The sequence below is a fragment of the Oncorhynchus nerka genome, linkage group LG4 (genome assembly GCF_034236695.1).
Source record: "Oncorhynchus nerka isolate Pitt River linkage group LG4, Oner_Uvic_2.0, whole genome shotgun sequence".
NCBI classification, from domain to species: domain Eukaryota; kingdom Metazoa; phylum Chordata; class Actinopteri; order Salmoniformes; family Salmonidae; genus Oncorhynchus; species Oncorhynchus nerka.
Window position 1 is genome coordinate 95,837,912 of NC_088399.1, and position 23,133 is coordinate 95,861,044.

Genomic DNA, 23,133 nt, shown 5'->3' on the forward strand with positions numbered 1-23,133 from the left:
GTTCTATATCAGGCATGTAGAACTCTCCTTTGGTTCTATATCAGGTATGTAGAACTCTCCTTTGGTTCTATATCAGGCATGTAGAACTCTCCCGTGGCCAACCAAAGTGCTTATGATAACAAATTCCTAAGGATGATTATAACGGCTGCACACACAGGATGCCGAGGAGGTAAAACAACCCCACTTATGTACAACACAAACACTTCTGAAATCTGGTGAAAAGCACATACTGTAATCAACACAATTAAATTATCATCTATTAGGAGTATTTCAATACCAAAACTTTACAGACTTTCTTCATTGTCTTCATTTTTAATTGATCTACCTTAGTTTTTACGAAGCTCACTGACTGAAAATAACCCTTTTCTTGTTTGTGACATTGACCCGGGGAAGATCAGATGTTCCATATGACTCTATATCTCCCTCTCTAAAAGTATTTAATCTCAGGTCTCTCTCCTCTTAGTTTCTTCAATCTTTCTCTTATTCTGTCCTTCTGCTATCTACTTCCCTGTGTTGAGGCTCTTCTTATGTGGGTGCTTCTGAGCGATCCCGTAGGGTACGTGAGCCGCGACCGTGCCCATCTCCGCCGCCCCTTCCACATGGAACATCTGGTCATCGAAGTAGATGTGGGGCCTAATCTTCTCCAGCATCGGGCCCTTGGGAGCCCCGGCCAGGAACAGAGCCTCGTCCGTCTCCAGGCCCCAGGCTCTCAAGGTCTTCAGGGCACGGATCCCTGAGCTGGCTGCGCTGCGTGCCGTCACCAGGTAGGTACGGATGGGACAGTCCAGACGGTGACCTTTAGCATAGAACTTCTTCTGGAGTTTACCAAGTGACGCTAGGAAGTCCTTAAGAGGGCCCTGAGGATAAGAGAGGAGAGGAGAGGAGAGGAGAGAGGAGAGGAGAGGAGAGGAGAAGAGAAGAGAAGAGAAGAGAAGAGAAGAGAAGAGAAGAGAAGAGAAGAGAAGAGAAGAGAAGAGAAGAGAGGAGAGGAGGAGGTGAGGAAGAGCGGAGAGAGGAGAGAGGAGAGGAGAGAAGAGAAGAGAAGAGGAGAGAAGAGAAGAGAAGAGAAGAGAGGAGAGGAGAGGAGAGGAGAGGAGAGGAGAGGAGAGGAAGTGCGGAGAGAGAGAGGAGAGGAGAGGAGAGAGGAGAGAGGAAGAGCGGAGAGAGGAGAGGAGAGGAGAGGAGAGGAGAGAGGAAGAGCGGGAGAGGAGAGAGGAGAGGAGAGGAGAGAGGAGAGGGAGAGGAGAGGAGAGGAGAGGAAGAGCGGAGAGAGGAAAGAGAGGAGGAGGAGGAGAGGAGAGGAGAGGAGAGGAGAGGAGAGGAGAGGAAGAGCGGAGAGAGGAGAGGAAGAGCGGAGAGAGGAGAGAGGAGAGGAGAGGAGAGGAAGAGCGGGGAGAGGTGGAGAGAGGAGAGAGGAGAGGAGAGGAGAGGAGAGGAGAGAGGAGAAATAAATAATAACATTTTTTTGTAGGGGTGGTTTTAATAAGCAGAGAGTTACATGAATCTGACATGTCTACATACACGGTCCAGTAGAATGTCCTCGTTGTCTCTCTCGTGCTGGAAGAACCCGTCGAGGCCCTGGGCCTTGAAGATGCGTTCTGATTCGTCAGAGAAGAGGACAGCGTCCCCGTCAAAGGCCACTCTCAGCTGCGTCTGCGAAACCTCTGTCAGCTTATTGGACATGAACATGGTGGCCGCAGCAATGCCTGAGGGAAAATATTAACATGGTGGCCCCAGCAATGTCTGATGGAAAACATTGAGACAGATTAATATTAACATGGTGGCCGTAGCATTGCCTGAGGGAAAAGATTAACATGGTGGCCGCAGCAATGCCTGATGGAAAACATTGAGAAGATTAATATTAACATGGTGGCCGCAGCAATGCCTGTGAGAAAATATTGAGACAGATTAATATTAACATGGTGGCTGCTTCAAAGCCTGAGAGAAAATATTGATAAAGTTTTAAAAAATTAACATAGTGGCACCTGCAAAGCCTGAGGGAAAAAATTGAGACAAGCTCTTAAGGATTCGCTCCTTTTCTTCTTTTTTTTGCCTAAAATAACATACCCAAATCTAACTGCCTGTGGGTCAGGCCCTGAAGCAAGGATATTCATTTTCATGGTATAATTTCAAAGGAAACACTTTGCAGTGAGTGGAAATGTGAAAGGAATATAGGAGAATATAAAAACATTAGATCTGGTAAAAGATAATACAAAGAAACAAACATGCATCTTTTTTTTGTATTTTCGTTTGACCATCATCTTTGAAATGCAAGAGAATGGGCATTATTAGGTATTATTCCAGCTCAGGTGCAATTCAGATTTTGGCCACTAGATGGCAGCAGTGTATGTGCAAAGGTTTAGACTGATACAATGAACCATGTCATTTCTGTTCAAAAGGTTGTATCACTGCCCAAATGTGCCTAATTTGTTTGTTAATAACATTTCAAGTTCATAATTATGCACTCTCTTCAAACAATAGCATGGCATTCTTTGACTGTAATAGCTACTGTAAATTGGACAGTGCAGTTGGATTAATACTAATTTAACCTTTCTGCCAATATCAGTCTATGTCCTGGGAAACGTTCTTGTTACTTATAACCTCATGCTAATCGCATTAGCCTACATTAGCTCAACCATCCCACAGGGCAACCACCAATCCTGAAGAAGTTTTAAGGATGTCTGAGGGAAAACATTGAGACCGATTTAAAGATGTCTGAGAGAAAACATTTAGTCCTTGCAGGGCTGAGGCGAAGGGATAGACCAAGGGCTCTTTTCAGTCTCTAAAACTGAAGCGTAACAGATCACGTGATAGAAACGTAAAGGTCATTTCCTGTTGAGCTGAAACATGCAGTGTTTACTGTGAATCTACGCCAAAGCACTGTCGTGTCTCTCATTAAATGAGTCGACATGCTATTTTATCAAAAGTGATGACCAAACTTTTAATTGATTACGTAATTGAATTAAAGACCTGAACATCTTTCCTATCAATAGCGGTCAATTATTAATCGGCACCTTATTCAGTTTCATTCTGATTGTCGTAAAGTTGATCTGCACGAACCCTGGCTAACAACTTGAATCAGCAATACACAAGTTGGCTTAATTATTTATTTACTAAATACCTAAATAATCGTACAGAAATACATAAATATACACAGGATAGATCGTACATCGATTACTAATCATGGCATGAAAAGTCCCTGGTGGACTAATCCGATATGACGGCTGGTTACACAAAGAGAGGGGGTTGGGTTTGAATGAAAGAGCAGCATGTGTTTTTGTACCAGGGGAGAGAGGGGGTTGGGTTTGAATGAAAGAGCAGCATGTGTTTTTGTACCAGGGGAGAGAGGGGGTTGGGTTTGAATGAAAGAGCAGCATGTGTTTTTGTACCGGGGGAGAGAAGGGTTCATAGTTCTCAACCATTGTCTGTTAACTTGTGTGTGTCCACTGACTGGGCCTAAGTTTTAATATGAAACAATTATCTTATTTTAGGAGGATAAAATTATATTTAATCTTTTCACAAAATATTTAATTTGCAGAACAATTCCATGTGAATCTGATAACTAGAATGTGTAGACTTTCCAAGACACAATTTATGTCATCCTGTCATCAGTAATAATGTCCCAGACAACAACTGATCTGACGTCATATTCTTTAAGTACCAACGGACACTTTCAACTGGTTGGAATTACAGAAATATTGTTCCGTTCCCCAAACTTTTTCTGCTGTAACAAAGAGTGGAGAGAGAAAGGGGAAACCTCACTCAACAGGGCAACATCATGACAGCAGGAACATTTCCTTTAAATTTAAATCACACGGTAAACTTCCGCGATGTGGACTGAATAGAGCATTAGAAAGGGAACTGTTTGTTTCCAAATGGCACTCTATTCCCTCTATAGTGCACTACTACCCTATAGACCTTGGTCTAAAGTAGTGCACTACTACCCTATAGACCCTGGTCTAAAGTAGTGCACTACTACCCTATAGACCCTGGTCTAAAGTAGTCCATTACTACCTTATAGACCCTGGTCTAAAGTAGTGCCCTACTACCCTATAGACCCTGGTCTAAAGTAGTGCCCTACTACCCTATAGACCCTGGTCTAAAGTAGTGCCCTACTACCCCTATAGACCCTGGTCTAAAGTAGTGCACTACTACCCTATAGGCCCTGGTCTAAAGTAGTGCCCTACTACCCTATAGACCCTGGTCTAAAGTAGTGCCCTACTACCCTATAGACCCTGGTCTAAAGTAGTGCCATACTACCCTATAGTCCCTGGTCTAAAGTAGTGCCCTACTACCCTATAGACCCTGGTCTAAAGTAGTGCACTACTACCCTATAGTCCCTGGTCTAAAGTAGTGCCCTACTACCCTATAGACCCTGATCTAAAGTAGTGCACTACTACCTTATAGTCCCTGGTCTAAAGTAGTGCCCTACTACCCTATAGACCCTGGTCTAAAGTAGTGCACTACTACCCTATAGTCCCTGGTCTACAGTAGTGCCCTACTACCCTATAGACCCTGGTCTAAAGTAGTGCACTACTACCCTATAGTCCCTGGTCTAAAATAGTGCCCTACTACCCTATAGACCCTGGTCTAAAGTAGTGCCCTACTACCCTATAGACCCTGGTCTAAAGTAGTGCCCTACTACCCCTATAGACCCTGGTCTAAAGTAGTGCACTACTACCCTATAGGCCCTGGTCTAAAGTAGTGCCCTACTACCCTATAGACCCTGGTCTAAAGTAGTGCCCTACTACCCTATAGACCCTGGTCTAAAGTAGTGCCCTACTACCCTATAGTCCCTGGTCTAAAGTAGTGCCCTACTACCCTATAGACCCTGGTCTAAAGTAGTGCACTACTACCCTATAGTCCCTGGTCTAAAGTAGTGCCCTACTACCCTATAGACCCTGGTCTAAAGTAGTGCCCTACTACCCTATAGACCCTGGTCTAAAGTAGTGCCCTACTACCCCTATAGACCCTGGTCTAAAGTAGTGCACTACTACCCTATAGGTCCTGGTCTAAAGTAGTGCCCTACTACCCTATAGACCCTGGTCTAAAGTAGTGCCCTACTACCCTATAGACCCTGGTCTAAAGTAGTGCCCTACTACCCTATAGTCCCTGGTCTAAAGTAGTGCCCTACTACCCTATAGACCCTGGTCTAAAGTAGTGCACTACTACCCTATAGTCCCTGGTCTAAAGTAGTGCCCTACTACCCTATAGACCCTGATCTAAAGTAGTGCACTACTACCTTATAGTCCCTGGTCTAAAGTAGTGCACTTCTACCCTATAGACCTTGGTCTAAAGTAGTGCCCTACTACCCTATAGACCCTGGTCTAAAGTAGTGCACTACTACCCTATAGTCCCTGGTCTAAAGTAGTGCCCTACTACCCTATAGACCCTGGTCTAAAGTAGTGCACTACTACCCTATAGTCCCTGGTCTAAAGTAGTGCCCTACTACCCTATAGACCCTGGTCTAAAGTAGTGCCCTACTACCCTATAGACCCTGGTCTAAAGTAGTGCCCTACTACCCTAGAGACCCTGGTCTAAAGTAGTGCCCTACTACCCTATAGACCCTGGTCTAAAGTAGTGCACTACTACCCTATAGACCCTGGTCTAAAGTAGCGCATTACTACCCTATAGACCCTGGTCTAAAGTAGCGCATTACTACCCTATAGACCCTGTTCTAAAGTAGTGCACTACTACCCTATAGACCCTGGTCTAAAGTAGTGCCCTACTACCCTATAGACCCTGGTCTAAAGTAGTGCACTACTACCCTATAGACCCTGGTCTAAAGTAGCGCATTACTACCCTATAGACCCTGGTCTAAAGTAGCGCATTACTACCCTATAGACCCTGGTCTAAAGTAGTGCACTACTACCCTATAGACCCTGGTCTAAAGTAGCGCATTACTACCCTATAGACCCTGGTCTAAAGTAGCGCATTACTACCCTATAGACCCTGGTCTAAAGTAGTGCCCTACTACCCTATAGACCCTGGTCTAAAGTAGTGCACTACTACCCTATAGACCCTGGTCTAAAGTAGCGCATTACTACCCTATAGACCCTGGTCTAAAGTAGCGCATTACTACCCTATAGACCCTGGTCTAAAGTAGCGCATTACTACCCTATAGACCCTGGTCTAAAGTAGCGCATTACTACCCTATAGACCCTGGTCTAAAGTAGTGCACTACTACCCTATAGACCCTGGTCTAAAGTAGTGCACTACTACCCTATAGACCCTGGTCTAAAGTAGTGCACTACTACCCTATAGACCCTGGTCTAAAGTAGTGAACTGTTCTAAATTATACTCTAAAGTGTGTGACCTTTTGTTTTGCTGTAATTCAAACTATTGACACGGTGTGTTACTGTCCCACTCTGAAGGTCGGCAGTTCAATATCACTCCAGGACAGTTGACCTTTGAGTTAGTCCACAATACATTGACTCTGGTCTTTGGGTTCCATGCTACAGTAGGAGGGTAGGGATGCAATATACAGGTGAGGACAGGAAGTGGTGAGACTCACCTTCAGACAGCGCCTCCCTGACCTTCTCCGCATCGGCAGACAGGTACAGGTTGGTCTGCCACGCCTTTAGGTAGCCAATAGGTGAACTTCCTCCCGTCATACAGAACCTCTCAATGAACAGATCTGGGAGACAGAGAGAAACACATGCGGGGTCGTAAGGGCAAGCAGAAGGGAGCACTTCTTATTGGTGCTTAATGAAAAATGACACTGGTCATAACCTGAGGTCACCGTTAAAATCTCGCCGTGCTACGATAGTTAATTGAAGTGATCCCTTGGTACTGTTCTGAGATCAGATTGTATTCCTCCTAGGTCTAATGGTTAAGGTTATCATTTGGAAAGAGTAAAGCTGATCCTCGATCTGCGTCTTTTGTAATTTAATTCCCCTTGAGAAAAAGTGTGAGCTCGGCCTTAAAAGGCAGCATAACCCTTTAATAACCTTCCAGGCCAAAGGTCAAAGGTCATTTATAGAAGCTTGAAGGGGTGGCAGGTAGCCGAGCGTTTAGAGAGCGGGCCAGCATTCGCCGGCTTGCCAGTTTCGTATTCGGGGTCCGATGGAAAAAAATCAGTCAGGGTGGTGAGCTGGCAAGGAGGAGGTATCAACTCCTAGATGCCATGGCCTGCTGTTGTGCACTTGAGCAAGGCACTTAACCACACAACAACAGCTCCCTGGGCTCCCAGTGGGGCAGTCCACCCCCCTCCACTCCCCGCACCTCTCCAAAACATAAATATGTGTCTTTCAGAGGGGTTGGGTTGAGAGCAGAAGTCCTTTTTCGGTTGACTGTGTAATTGAGCACTAAATGCATGATAAATGCCATTTCTCTAGGGAGGGTGTCTAATTAGTTGCATCCCAAATGGCACCCTATTCCCTATCTAGTGTACTACTTTTAAAGTAGAGAACAGGTTTGACATTTGGGACGCAGACAGATTCTCGGTATAGTTTGGCAATTAGCAATACACGGTGTCATCTGAGGTAAGGTGCAAGAACTGTCGAGTCAGTGTCAGGGTTAGTGTTATGAACTGACCTGGTTGGGGATTAGTGTTATGAACTGACCTGGGGAGGGGTTAGTGTTATGAACTGACCTGGGGAGGGGGTTAGTGTTATGAACTGACCTTGGGAGGGGGTTAGTGTTATGAACTGACCTGGGGAGGGGGTTAGTGTTATGAACTGACCTGGGGAGGGGGACTTAGTGTTATGAACTGACTGGGGACCTGGGGGGTTAGTGTTATGAACTGACCTGGGGGGGTTAGTGTTATGAACTGACCTGGTTGGACCTGGTTGGGGGGGAACTGACCTGGGGAGGGGGGACTGGGAGGGTGGGAGGGGGATTAGTGTTATGAACTGACCTGGGGAGGGGGGGGGGGGGTTAGTGTTATGAACTGACCTGGGGAGGGGGGGGTTAGTGTTATGAACTGAACTGGGGAGGTGGGGATTAGTGTTATGAACTGACCTGGTTGGGGGTTAGTGTTATGAACTGACCTGGTTGGGGGTTAGTGTTATGAACTGACCTGGTTGGGGGTTAGTGTTATGAACTGACCTGGTTGGGGGTTAGTGTTATGAACTGACCTGGTTGGGGTTTAGTGTTATGAACTGACCTGGGGAGGGGGATTAGTGTTATGAACTGACCTGGTTGGGGGTTAGTGTTATGAACTGACCTGGTTGGGGGTTAGTGTTATGAACTGACCTGGTTGGGGATTAGTGTTATGAACTGACCTGGGGAGGGGGGATTAGTGTTATGAACTGACCTGGGGAGGGGGTTAGTGTTATGAACTGACCTGGGGAGGGGGATTAGTGTTATGAACTGACCTGGTTGGGGGTTAGTGTTATGAACTGACCTGGTTGGGGGATAGTGTTATGAACTGACCTGGTTGGGGGTTAGTGTTATGAACTGACCTGGGGAGGGTGGAAGGGGGGGGATTAGTGTTATGAACTGACTGGGGAGGGTGGGGGGGATTAGTGTTATGAACTGACCTGGGGAGGGGGGTTGGTGTTATGAACTGACCTGGGGAGGGGGGGGATTAGTGTTATGAACTGACCTGGGGAGGGGGGGATTAGTGTTATGAACTGACCTGGTTGGGGGTTAGTGTTATGAACTGACCTGGTTGGGGTTAGTGTTATGAACTGACTGGGGAGGGTGGGAGGGGGGGATTAGTGTTATGAACTGACTGGGGAGGGTGGGAGGGGGAGGTTAGTGTTATGAACTGACTGGGGAGGGTGGGAGGGGGATTAGTGTTATGAACTGACTGGGGAGGGTGGGGGGGGGTTAGTGTTATGAATTGACTGGGGAGGGTGGGAGGGGGATTAGTGTTATGAACTGACCTGGGGAGGGGGTTAGTGTTATGAACTGACCTGGTTGGGGGTTAGTGTTATGAACTGACCTGGGGGGGTTAGTGTTATGAACTGACCTGGTTGGGGGTTAGTGTTATGAACTGACCTGGGGAGGGTGGGGGGATTAGTGTTATGAACTGACCTGGGGGGGGGTTAGTGTTATGAACTGACCTGGGGGGTTAGTGTTATGAACTGACCTGGTTGGGGGTTAGTGTTATGAACTGACCTGGGGAGGGGGGATTAGTGTTATGAACTGACTGGGGGATTAGTGTTATGAACTGACCTGGTTGGGGGTTAGTGTTATGAACTGACCTGGTTGGGGGTTAGTGTTATGAACTGACCTGGTTGGGGTTAGTGTTATGAACTGACCTGGGGAGGGTGGGGGGATTAGTGTTATGAACTGACCTGGGGAGGGTGGGGGATTAGTGTTATGAACTGACCTGGGAGGGGGAGTGTTATGAACTGACCTGGGGGGTTAGTGTTATGAACTGACCTGGTTGGGGGTTAGTGTTATGAACTGACCTGGTTGGGGGTTAGTGTTATGAACTGACCTGGTTGGGGGTTAGTGTTATGAACTGACCTGGTTGGGGGTTAGTGTTATGAACTGACCTGGTTGGGGATTAGTGTTATGAACTGACCTGGTTGGGGTTAGTGTTATGAACTGACCTGGTTGGGGGTTAGTGTTATGAACTGACCTGGGGAGGGGGGATTAGTGGGAACTGACTGGGGGGATTAGTGTTATGAACTGACCTGGTTGGGGGTTAGTGTTATGAACTGACATGGTTGGGGTTAGTGTTATGAACTGACCTGTTTGGGGGTTAGTGTTATGAACTGACCTGGTTGGGGGTTAGTGTTATGAACTGACCTGGTTGGGGGTTAGTGTTATGAACTGACCTGGGGAGGGGGGGGATTAGTGTTATGAACTGACCTGGTTGGGGGTTAGTGTTATGAACTGACCTGGTTGGGGGTTAGTGTTATGAACTGACCTGGTTGGGGATTAGTGTTATGAACTGACCTGGGGAGGGGGTATTAGTGTTATGAACTGACCTGGGGAGGGGGTTAGTGTTATGAACTGACCTGGGGAGGGGGATTAGTGTTATGAACTGACCTGGTTGGGGGTTAGTGTTATGAACTGACCTGGTTGGGGGTTAGTGTTATGAACTGACCTGGGGAGGGTGGGGGGATTAGTGTTATGAACTGACCTGGGGAGGGGGTTAGTGTTATGAACTGACCTGGTTGGGGGTTAGTGTTATGAACTGACCTGGTTGGGGGTTAGTGTTATGAACTGACCTGGGGAGGGGGGATTAGTGTTATGAACTGACTGGGGGGGGGGGATTAGTGTTATGAACTGACCTGGTTGGGGGTTAGTGTTATGAACTGACCTGGTTAGGGGTTAGTGTTATGAACTGACCTGGTTGGGGGTTAGTGTTATGAACTGACCTGGGGAGGGTGGGGGGATTAGTGTTATGAACTGACCTGGGGAGGGTGGGGGGATTAGTGTTATGAACTGACCTGGGGAGGGGGTTAGTGTTATGAACTGACCTGGTTGGGGGTTAGTGTTATGAACTGACCTGGTTGGGGTTAGTGTTATGAACTGACCTGGTTGGGGGTTAGTGTTATGAACTGACCTGGTTGGGGGTTAGTGTTATGAACTGACCTGGTTGGGGATTAGTGTTATGAACTGACCTGGTTGGGGGTTAGTGTTATGAACTGACCTGGTTGGGGGTTAGTGTTATGAACTGACCTGGGGAGGGGGGGATTAGTGTTATGAACTGACTGGGGGGATTAGTGTTATGAACTGACCTGGTTGGGGGTTAGTGTTATGAACTGACATGGTTGGGGGTTAGTGTTATGAACTGACCTGTTTGGGGGTTAGTGTTATGAACTGACCTGGTTGGGGGTTAGTGTTATGAACTGACCTGGTTGGGGGTTAGTGTTATGAACTGACCTGGTTGGGGGTTAGTGTTATGAACTGACCTGGGGAGGGGGATTAGTGTTATGAACTGACCTGGTTGGGGGTTAGTGTTATGAACTGACCTGGTTGGGGGTTAGTGTTATGAACTGACCTGGTTGGGGATTAGTGTTATGAACTGACCTGGGGAGGGGGTATTAGTGTTATGAACTGACCTGGGGAGGGGGTTAGTGTTATGAACTGACCTGGGGAGGGGGATTAGTGTTATGAACTGACCTGGTTGGGGGTTAGTGTTATGAACTGACCTGGTTGGGGGTTAGTGTTATGAACTGACCTGGTTGGGGGTTAGTGTTATGAACTGACCTGGGGAGGGTGGGAGGGGGGGATTAGTGTTATGAACTGACTGGGGAGGGTGGGGGGATTAGTGTTATGAACTGACCTGGGGAGGGTGGGAGGGGGATTAGTGTTATGAACTGACCTGGGGAGGGGGGATTAGTGTTATGAACTGACCTGGGGAGGGGGATTAGTGTTATGAACTGACCTGGTTGGGGGTTAGTGTTATGAACTGACCTGGGGAGGGTGGGGGGATTAGTGTTATGAACTGACCTGGGGAGGGGGTTAGTGTTATGAACTGACCTGGTTGGGGGTTAGTGTTATGAACTGACCTGGTTGGGGGTTAGTGTTATGAACTGACCTGGTTGGGGGTTAGTGTTATGAACTGACCTGGTTGGGGGTTAGTGTTATGAACTGACCTGGTTGGGGGTTAGTGTTATGAACTGACCTGGTTGGGGATTAGTGTTATGAACTGACCTGGTTGGGGGTTAGTGTTATGAACTGACCTGGTTGGGGGTTAGTGTTATGAACTGACCTGGGGAGGGGGATTAGTGTTATGAACTGACTGGGGGGTTAGTGTTATGAACTGACCTGGTTGGGGGTTAGTGTTATGAACTGACCTGTTTGGGGGTTAGTGTTATGAACTGACCTGGTTGGGGGTTAGTGTTATGAACTGACCTGGTTGGGGGTTAGTGTTATGAACTGACCTGGTTGGGGGTTAGTGTTATGAACTGACCTGGGGAGGGGGATTAGTGTTATGAACTGACCTGGTTGGGGGTTAGTGTTATGAACTGACCTGGTTGGGGGTTAGTGTTATGAACTGACCTGGTTGGGGATTAGTGTTATGAACTGACCTGGGGAGGGGGGTATTAGTGTTATGAACTGACCTGGGGAGGGGGTTAGTGTTATGAACTGACCTGGGGAGGGGGTTTAGTGTTATGAACTGACCTGGTTGGGGGTTAGTGTTATGAACTGACCTGGTTGGGGTTAGTGTTATGAACTGACCTGGTTGGGGGTTAGTGTTATGAACTGACCTGGGGAGGGTGGGAGGGGGGATTAGTGTTATGAACTGACTGGGGAGGGTGGGGGGGATTAGTGTTATGAACTGACCTGGGGAGGGTGGGAGGGGGGATTAGTGTTATGAACTGACCTGGGGAGGGGGGATTAGTGTTATGAACTGACCTGGGGAGGGGGGATTAGTGTTATGAACTGACCTGGTTGGGGGTTAGTGTTATGAACTGACTGGGGAGGGTGGGGGGGATTAGTGTTATGAACTGACCTGGGGAGGGGGTTAGTGTTATGAACTGACCTGGTTGGGGGTTAGTGTTATGAACTGACCTGGTTGGGGGTTAGTGTTATGAACTGACCTGGTTGGGGGTTAGTGTTATGAACTGACCTGGTTGGGGGTTAGTGTTATGAACTGACCTGGTTGGGGGTTAGTGTTATGAACTGATCTGGTTGGGGATTAGTGTTATGAACTGACCTGGTTGGGGGTTAGTGTTATGAACTGACCTGGTTGGGGGTTAGTGTTATGAACTGACCTGGGGAGGGGGATTAGTGTTATGAACTGACTGGGGGGGATTAGTGTTATGAACTGACCTGGTTGGGGGTTAGTGTTATGAACTGACATGGTTGGGGGTTAGTGTTATGAACTGACCTGTTTGGGGGTTAGTGTTATGAACTGACCTGGTTGGGGGTTAGTGTTATGAACTGACCTGGTTGGGGGTTAGTGTTATGAACTGACCTGGTTGGGGGTTAGTGTTATGAACTGACCTGGGGAGGGGGGATTAGTGTTATGAACTGACCTGGTTGGGGGTTAGTGTTATGAACTGACCTGTTGGGGGTTAGTGTTATGAACTGACCTGGTTGGGGATTAGTGTTATGAACTGACCTGGGGAGGGGGGTATTAGTGTTATGAACTGACCTGGGGAGGGGGTTAGTGTTATGAACTGACCTGGGGAGGGGGTTTAGTGTTATGAACTGACCTGGTTGGGGGTTAGTGTTATGAACTGACCTGGTTGGGGGTTAGTGTTATGAACTGACCTGGTTGGGGGTTAGTGTTATGAACTGACCTGGGGAGGGTGGGAGGGGGATTAGTGTTATGAACTGACTGGGGAGGGTGGGGGGATTAGTGTTATGAACTGACCTGGGGAGGGTGGGAGGGGGGATTAGTGTTATGAACTGACCTGGGGAGGGGGGATTAGTGTTATGAACTGACCTGGGGAGGGGGATTAGTGTTATGAACTGACCTGGTTGGGGGTTAGTGTTATGAACTGACCTGGTTGGGGGGTTAGTGTTATGAACTGACTGGGGAGGGTGGGAGGGGGATTAGTGTTATGAACTGACTGGGGAGGGTGGGAGGGGGATTAGTGTTATGAACTGACTGGGGAGGGTGGGAGGGGGGGTTAGTGTTATGAACTGACTGGGGAGGGTGGGAGGGGATTAGTGTTATGAACTGACCTGGGGAGGGGTTAGTGTTATGAACTGACCCGGTTGGGGGTTAGTGTTATGAACTGACCTGGTTGGGGGTTAGTGTTATGAACTGACCTGGTTGGGGGTTAGTGTTATGAACTGACCTGGGGAGGGTGGGGGGATTAGTGTTATGAACTGACCTGGGGAGGGGTTAGTGTTATGAACTGACCTGGTTGGGGGTTAGTGTTATGAACTGACCTGGTTGGGGTTAGTGTTATGAACTGACCTGGTTGGGGGTTAGTGTTATGAACTGACCTGGTTGGGGGTTAGTGTTATGAACTGACCTGGTTGGGGGTTAGTGTTATGAACTGACCTGGTTGGGGATTAGTGTTATGAACTGACCTGGTTGGGGGTTAGTGTTATGAACTGACTGGGGAGGGTGGGGGGGGATTAGTGTTATGAACTGACTGGGGAGGGTGGGGGGATTAGTGTTATGAACTGACCTGGTTGGGGATTAGTGTTATGAACTGACTGGGGAGGGTGGGGGGAGGGTGGGGGGATTAGTGTTATGAACTGACTGGGGAGGGGGATTAGTGTTATGAACTGACCTGGGGAGGGGGTTAGTGTTATGAACTGACCTGGTTGGGGGTTAGTGTTATGAACTGACCTGGTTGGGGGTTAGTGTTATGAACTGACCTGGTTGGGGGTTAGTGTTATGAACTGACCTGGGGAGGGTGGGGGGATTAGTGTTATGAACTGACCTGGGGAGGGGTTAGTGTTATGAAGTGACCTGGTTGGGTGTTAGTGTTATGAACTGACCTGGGGAGGGTGGGGGATTAGTGTTATGAACTGACTGGGGAGGGTGGGGGGATTAGTGTTATGAACTGACCTGGTTGGGGATTAGTGTTATGAACTGTCTGGGGAGGTGGGGGGTGGGGATTAGTGTTATGAACTGATTGGGGAGGGTTGGGGGAGGATTAGTGTTATGAACTGACTGGGGAGGGTGGGAGGAGGATTAGTGTTATGAACTGACTGGGGAGGGTTGGGGGAGGATTAGTGTTATGAACTGACTGGGGAGGGTTGGGGGGGATTAGTGTTATGAACTGACTGGGGAGGGTGGGGGAGGATTGGTGTTATGAATTGACTGGGGAGGGCTGGGGGACGATTAGTGTTATGAACTGACCTGGGGAGGGGGAGGGGAGGATTAGTGTTATGAACTGACTGGGGAGGGTGGGGGGGGTTAGTGTTATAAAACATGGGTTTAGGGAGAGAGGGGAATGGGGATGTAGGGAGAGAGGGGAGGAGGGAGGTAGGGAGAGAGGGGAGGAGGGATGTAGGGAGAGAGGGGAGGAGGGAGGTAGGGAGAGATGGGAGGAGGGAGGTAGAGAGAGAGGGGAGGAGGGATGTAGGGAGAGAGGGGAGGAGGGATGTAGGGAGAGAGGGGAGGAGGGAGGTAGGGAGAGAGGGGAGGAGGGATGTAGGGAGAGAGGGAAGGAGGGATGTAGGGAGAGAGGGGAGGAGGGATGTAGGGAGAGAGGGAGGAGGGAGGTAGGGAGAGAGGGGAGGAGGGAGGTAGAGAGAGAGGGGAGGAGGGAGGTAGGGAGAGAGGGGAGGAGGGAGGTAGGGAGAGAGGGGAGGAGGGAGGTAGGGAGAGAGGGGAGGAGGGAGGTAGGGAGAGAGGGGAGGAGGGATGTAGGGAGAGAGGGGTGGAGGGATGTAGGGAGAGAGGGGAGGAGGGAGGTAGAGAGAGGGGGAGGAGGGAGGTAGGGAGAGAGGGGAGGAGGGAGGTAGGGAGAGAGGGGAGGAGGGAGGTAGGGAGAGATGGGAGGAGGGAGGTAGAGAGAGAGGGGAGGAGGGATGTAGGGAGAGAGGGGAGGAGGGATGTAGGGAGAGAGGGGAGGAGGGAGGTAGGGAGAGAGGGGAGGAGGGATGTAGGGAGAGAGGGGAGGAGGGAGGTGGGGAGGAGGGAGGTAGGGAGAAAGGGGAGGAGGGAGGTAGCTGCTGAATGTAATCTGATACAGGTGTACAGCAATGTGCTGAATTAATCTTTAGTCCTGACTCCTGGGCCAAGATGTACTGAGAGCGAAGAGGAGAAGCTCAACATGAATCAAGAGACAGATAGATACAGAGAGAGTGAGACAGAGAGAATGAGACAGAGAGAGAGAGACAGAGAGAGTGAGACAGAGAGAGAGAGACAGAGAGAGAGAGAGACAGAGAGAGACAGAGAGAGAGAGAGAGAGAGAGAGAGAGAGACAGAGAGAGTGAGACAGAGTGACTGAGACAGAGAGAGTGAGACAGAGAGAGAGAGACAGAGAGAGTGTGACAGAGAGTGAGACAGAGAGAGTGAGACAGAGAGAGTGAGACAGAGAGAGTGTGACAGAGAGAGTGTGCCAGAGAGAGTGAGCCAGAGAGAGTGAGACAGAGAGAGAGAGACAGAGATAGTGTGACAGAGAGTGAGACAGAGAGAGTGAGACAGAGAGAGTGAGACAGAGAGTGAGCCAGAGAGAGTGAGACAGAGAGAGAGACAGAGAGAGTGAGACAGAGTGACTGAGACAGAGAGAGTGAGACAGAGAGAGAGAGACAGAGAGAGTGAGATAGAGAGAGTGAGACAGAGAGAATGAGACAGCGAGAGTGTGACAGAGAGAGTGAGACAGAGTGACTGAGACAGAGAGAGTGAGACAGAGAGAGTGAGACAGCGAGAGAGTGACAGAGAGAGTGTGACAGAGAGAGTGTGACAGAGAGAGTGAGACAGAGATAGAGAGACAGAGAGAGAGAGACAGAGAGTGAGATAGAGAGTGAGACAGAGTGACTGAGACAGAGAGAGAGAGACAGAGAGAGAGAGACAGAGAGAGTGAGACAGAGAGAGAGAGAGAGAGAGAGAGAGAGAGAGAGAGAGAAGGGGGAATAAGGAAGATGGGAGGAGAAGGGAAGAATTATGTTTGTTCAGGAGGAAAGGAGAGCGTGGGGATCTTTCACTAAAGGGTTATGTATTATTATGTCCTGAGAGAATTAGCTGTCTGCAGTGTTTTATTTTGGGAGAGAGAGGGGTATAACCCCCCTCTCACTCAAGCACTCCACTGTCCCCTTCAGACAAAAAATACATTCAGATTTTTTTTGGGGGGTGCCATGTTTCTAACAGTCTTGAGATCATCAAGATGAAGAAAAACACAACAAAAAGTTCTGATAGATCCTAATCATACAGCCCCAACCCAGGAGAAATGGGTCCCTCCTGACCCACCATTGGGGACATGCTGCATAAACAACTACTGAAGCATGGTAGATATCCTACTCTGGGGATGGCCCAATCATTGATGTTATTCTTCATATTAAACCATTAATTGTCGTCTTTATGTCGTGTGTTCATTCGTTGTCTTCGTTATTGTCTTTCTATGATGTTTTCATTGATCTGGGCAGAGGATGAGGCCTGATGATATATATTATTATGATATATATAAATATATATATATTAGGGCTTAGGCATCCCGTCAGCGGGACATCTGTCGACAACATCCGGTGATATTGGAGAGCGCGCAATTCAAATAAATAATCGTGATATTAAACATTTATGAACATAAACTCATAAAATCACACATAGTGATTAAGTAATCACTTACTTTATGAAAATCTTCCTCTGTTTGCAATCCAGAGGGTCCCAGCTACATCATGAATTTGTTAGATCAAATCCTTCTTTACATCCCAAAAAGTCTGTTATGTTGGCGCCATTAATTTCAGTCATACCCTCGTTCAACATGCAGACAAAGGAATCCAAAAAAACAAGTCAAACTATGTTTCTATTTAATCCTCACGTACCCGAAAATGTAATTATTATAATATTTCATACAGAAAGAAGTATGTTCTATAGAAAAGTAAAATTAGCAAGCGTGCGTCCTCAACATTTCTACAAACTTCATAGTGCTTTCTATCCAATGATACCAATTATATGCATATCCTGGCTTCTGGGTCTGAGTAACAGGTAGTTTACTTTGGGCATGTCAGTCAGGGGAAATTCTGAAAAAAGGATCCTAGCCATAAGAAGACGAGGCCTGATGATACAATACATTAACGGGATGCGGCCTGATGATACAGTACATTGACAGGACGAGGCCTGATGATACAGCACATTGACAGGATGAGGCCTGATGATGCAGTACATTAACAGGACGAGGCCTGATGATACAATACATTAACGGGATGCGGCCTGATGATACAGCACATTGACAGGACGAGGCCTGATGATACAGTACATTGACAGGACGAGGACTGATGATACAGTACATTGACAGGACGAGGACTGATGATACAGTACATTGACAGGACGAGGCCTGATGATACAGTACATTGACAGGACGAGGCCTGATGATACAGTACATTGACAGGACGAGGACTGATGATACAGTACATTGACAGGACGAGGCCTGATGATACAGTACATTGACAGGACGAGGCCTGATGATGCAGCACATTGACAGGACGAGGCCTGATGATACAGTACATTGACAAGGTGAGGCCTGATGATGCAGTACATTGACAGGACGAGGCCTGATGATACAGTACATTGACAGGACGAGGACTGATGATACAGTACATTGACAGGATGAGGCCTGATGATACAGTACATTGACATGACGAGGCCTGATGATACAGTAGATTGACAGGACGAGGCCTGATGATACAGTACATTGACAGGACGAGGCCTGATGATATAGTACATTGACATGACGAGGCCTGATGATACAGTAGATTGACAGGACGAGGCCTGATGATACAGTACATTGACAGGACGAGGCCTGATGATACATTACATTGACATGACGAGGCCTGATGATACAGTAGATTGACAGGACGAGGCCTGATGATACAGTAGATTGACAGGACGAGGCCTGATGATACAGCACATTGACAGGACGATGACTGATGATACAGCACATTGACAGGACGAGGCCTGATGATACAGCACATTGACAGGACGAGGCCTGATGATACAGCACATTGACAGGACGAGGCCTGATGATACAGTACATTGACAGGACGAGGCCTGATGATACAGCACATTGACAGGACGAGGCCTGATGATACAGTACATTGACAGGACGAGGCCTGATGATACAGTAGATTGACAGGACGAGGCCTGATGATACAGTATATTGACAGGACGAGGCCTGATGATACAGCACATTGACAGGACGATGACTGATGATACAGCACATTGACAGGACGAGGCCTGATGATACAGCACATTGACAGGACGAGGCCTGATGATACAGCACATTGACAGGATGAGGCCTGATGATACAGTACATTGACAGGACGAGGCCTGATGATACAGCACATTGACAGGACGAGGCCTGATGATACAGCACATTGACAGGATGAGGCCTGATGATACAGCACATTGACAGGGCGAGGCCTGATGATACAGCACATTGACAGGATGAGGCCTGATGATACAGTACATTGACAGGACGAGGCCTGATGATACAGTACATTGACAGGACGAGGACTGATGATACAGTACATTGACAGGACGAGGCCTGATGATACAGTACATTGACATGACGAGGCCTGATGATACAGTAGATTGACAGGACGAGGCCTGATGATACAGTACATTGACATGACGAGGCCTGATGATACAGTAGATTGACAGGACGAGGCCTGATGATACAGCACATTGACAGGACGAGGCCTGATGATACAGAGATTGACAGGACGAGGCCTGATGATACAGCACATTGACAGGACGAGGCCTGATGATACAGCACATTGACAGGACGAGGCCTGATGATACAGCACATTGACAGGACGAGGCCTGATGATACAGCACATTGACAGGACGAGGCCTGATGATACAGTACATTGACAGGACGAGGCCTGATGATACCGCACATTGACAGCACAGTAACACCAGTCTTCTGCCACAATATACTTTAGACTGCTAGGTATATGATTGCTCATACTGGAACAACTTCACTGACATCCAGACATCAAAGTCGTTTTCATGCCTGTAGTTAAGCCTTCTCACAGCAGTATCCTTTAGAGAAAACATGAATAAACATTATTTTACAAGAAGTTGTGTGTCCTGAGAAGATCTTATGAAACTGAAATCTAATTCCCTTGCAACTTGATAGCTCTCTAAGATGGGAGACTTCTATACCGATTCTGATGGGGTTTTTCATATCAGATCTCTCTCTCTCCTGCAAACAGGGGCACAGGTATTTGAATGTATGCTATATAAATTATGTTCCACATTACAGAGCATGCCAATCATTCCATGTATTTATGTAAAGTAGATGCATGGAGTCTCTCGGAGTGATTATGTTGTCATGCACCCCAAAGAGCCAATCCACTGTCTACATTATGTTGTCACACCCTAAAGAGCCAATCCACTGTCTACATTATGTTGTCACACACCCCAAAGAGCCAATGCAATGTCTACATTATGTTGTCACAACCTAAAGAGCCAATCCACTGTCTACATTATGTTGTCATGCACCCCAAAGAGCCAATCCACTGTCTACATTATGTTGTCACACACCCTAAAGAGCCAATCCACTGTCTACATTATGTTGTCACACACCCCAAAGAGCCAATCCACTGTCTACATTATGTTGTCACACACCCCAAAGAGCCAATCCACTGTCTACATTATGTTGTCACACACCCCAAAGAGCCAATCCACTGTCTACATTATGTCGTCACACACCCTAAAGAGCCAATCCACTGTCTACATTATGTTGTCACAACCTAAAGAGCCAATCCACTGTCTACATTATGTTGTCATGCACCCCAAAGAGCCAATCCACTGTCTACATTATGTTGTCACACACCCCAAAGAGCCAATCCACTGTCTACATTATGTTGTCACACACCCCAAAGAGCCAATCCACTGTCTACATTATGTTGTCCCACACCCCAAAGAGCCAATCCACTGTCTACATTATGTTGTCCCACACCCCAAAGAGCCAATCCACTGTCTACATTATGTTGTCACACACCCCAAAGAGCCAATCCAATGTCTACATTATGTTGTCAAAGAGCCAATCCAATGTCTACATTATGTTGTCAAAGAGCCAATCCACTGTCTACATTATGTTGTCACACACCCCAAAGAGCCAATCCAATGTCTACATTATGTTGTCAAAGAGCCAATCCAATGTCTACATTATGTTGTCAAAGAGCCAATTCCATGTCTACAGTATGTTGTCAAAGAGCCAATCCCATGTCTACATTATGTTGTCAAAGAGCCAATCCCATGTCTACATTATGTTGTCAAAGAGCCAATCCAATGTCTACATTATGTTGTCAAAGAGCCAATCCCATGTCTACATTATGTTGTCAAAGAGCCAATCCCATGTCTACATTATGTTGTCACACACCCCAAAGAGCCAATCCCATGTCTACATTATGTTGTCAAAGAGCCAATCCCATGTCCACACAAGGATGTCATTTTTCACCTGCTCATACACAGTCAATCCCAAATGGCAACCTATTCCCTATACCGTGCACTGCTTTTGGACAGTGTGCTCTGCTTGCTGTTTGGGGTTTTAGGCTGGGTTTCTGTACAGCACTTTGTGACTTTGGCTGATGTAAAAAGGGCTCCATAAATACATTTGATTGAATAAGGTTTCATTCAGGACGCAGCAGTAGAAGGTTTTCTAAGGATCAATTAGCCTTTTTAAAATGATACACTTGGATTAGCTAACACAACGTGCCATTGGAACACAGGATGGTTGCTGATAATGGCCCTCTGTACGCCTATGTAGATATTCCATTAAGAAATCAGCCGTTTCCAGCTACAATAGTCCTTTACAACATTAACAATATCTACACTGTATTTCTGATCAATTTGATGTTATTTTAATAGACAAAAAAAAGAAGCTTTTCTTTCAAAAACAAGGACATTTGTAAGTGACCCCAAACTTTGGAACGGTAGTGTAGACATTGTATGAGTGTCCCAAAAAAGCCCCTATCTTCTATAAAGCGAGTTGCTTCCAACAGTACTTATCACTTCTGCCTCTTTTTAAATCTACGCACTTGTGACATAGCCATCTCATAATTCACTTCCACAATAGGTCTTCATCCCGAACTTCACCATATTCCTTATATAGTACTTTTGGTTCTGGGCGGTAGGTAGCTTAGCGGTTAGGAGCGTTGGGCCAGTAACCCGAAAAGTCTCTGGTTTGAATCCCCGAGCCGACTAGGTGAAGAATCTGTCGATGTGCCCTTGAGCAAGGCTCTAACTGCTCCTGTAAGTCACTCTGGATAAGAGCATCTGCTAAATGACTAACCTGTAACTGATATAGATAGGTAATATGGTGTGAGCTCTGGTCAAAAATAAAGCTCTGGTCACTGTAAAGGGTTTCATTTGGGATGGACCCTAAAGAACAGTTTGTATTACAGAATCGTATCTCCTTGACGTCTGGGCGGCCATCTTGTCCGTGTTTGTTTATTGTGTTCTCTAGAGAAAATGTCAGAGGTCAGGGAGTGTGGTTCGTGTCACACAGAGGACCACTGGAGAGATCTAACATCAGATGAGAAGACATGGAGGCATCTGGGAGCTCTGAAGGAAGCCACTTCCCCCTTCACTTGTTTTCATTGTTGTGACCCGGAAGTCCTTTGAATATGTTGGCGACCCATCAATAAAAAATAAATAAATACATAAATACATTTGTCTTGCCACAACCAAAGCTTTGCTTTAGCCGCGAACCCAGAGAGACTGGTTGGGACCCTTGGGATCTGACCCATTATTTGGGAAACAGCTTTGGTTTCTGTTTTCCGTTCGTTCACACACAGAGAGCCATTCTCTTGTGGTTCATGGCATCTGGAAAGCTCTACGTGAAAGTGGTATATAGATGTCAGGTCCGTTTAGCTATTTCCCCCGATTGGTGAACAGTCAGACTTTGGAAGGGTAAGTCGATCCCCATTCTGTGCCTACAAAAGTGCCATCTAAAATGTAAAAGGGTTCATTGGCTGGCCACACACCCTTTGAATAACCTTTTCTGATTCCAGGTAGAACCCATTTGATTTCCATCTATAACCACAGGGTTCTACATGGAACCCGAAAGGGTTCTTACATGGAACCCAAAAGGGTTCTACCTGGAATCGAAAAGGGTTGTCCCATGGGGACAGCCGAATAACCCCTTTCGGGACCCTTGTATTCTAGGCTTCTAGAATAAGTATATAGCGGTATGCAGTATTCGTTGCACACAATGAAAGCCCCAGATGTAGGGTCTTAATTTGACCTGTTTCTCACAGCAGGAAAATAATCCTGCAGCAACAGGAAATGTGAATTATTGTGTGGATTATAATGAATGGACATTTTTGTAGGGTTTGATTAATGTTTGTTTTTAGGGCACACCAAGTCTTATATTTTAGTTTAGAAGCCATTTAAAAAAGATTCTGCAACAACCGGGTGGTCAAATCAAGAACCTACATCTGCTGATATTTCCCAGATCTGAGAGAACCAAGGTAAGCTGACGCTGATACCTGTGACACATTGACTGAGGCAGCACACGTGCTCTCTTGAGTGTACGCTAGTTTCGCTATGAACTGTTGGACAGTGCGTGCTTGTTCCTGTTTCGTGCAGGTAGCACATCCTAACATGCGTGCATATGCCTCCGTGTGAGTGTGCTAAGT

The 23,133-nt window shown here is 47.1% G+C and overlaps 1 pseudogene; it reads right to left on the reverse strand.

The window, feature by feature from the left end:
• Positions 1–211: 211 nt before the first annotated feature.
• Positions 212–23,133, reverse strand: part of LOC115123794 (uncharacterized) — a 92,875-nt pseudogene continuing 69,953 nt past the window's right edge.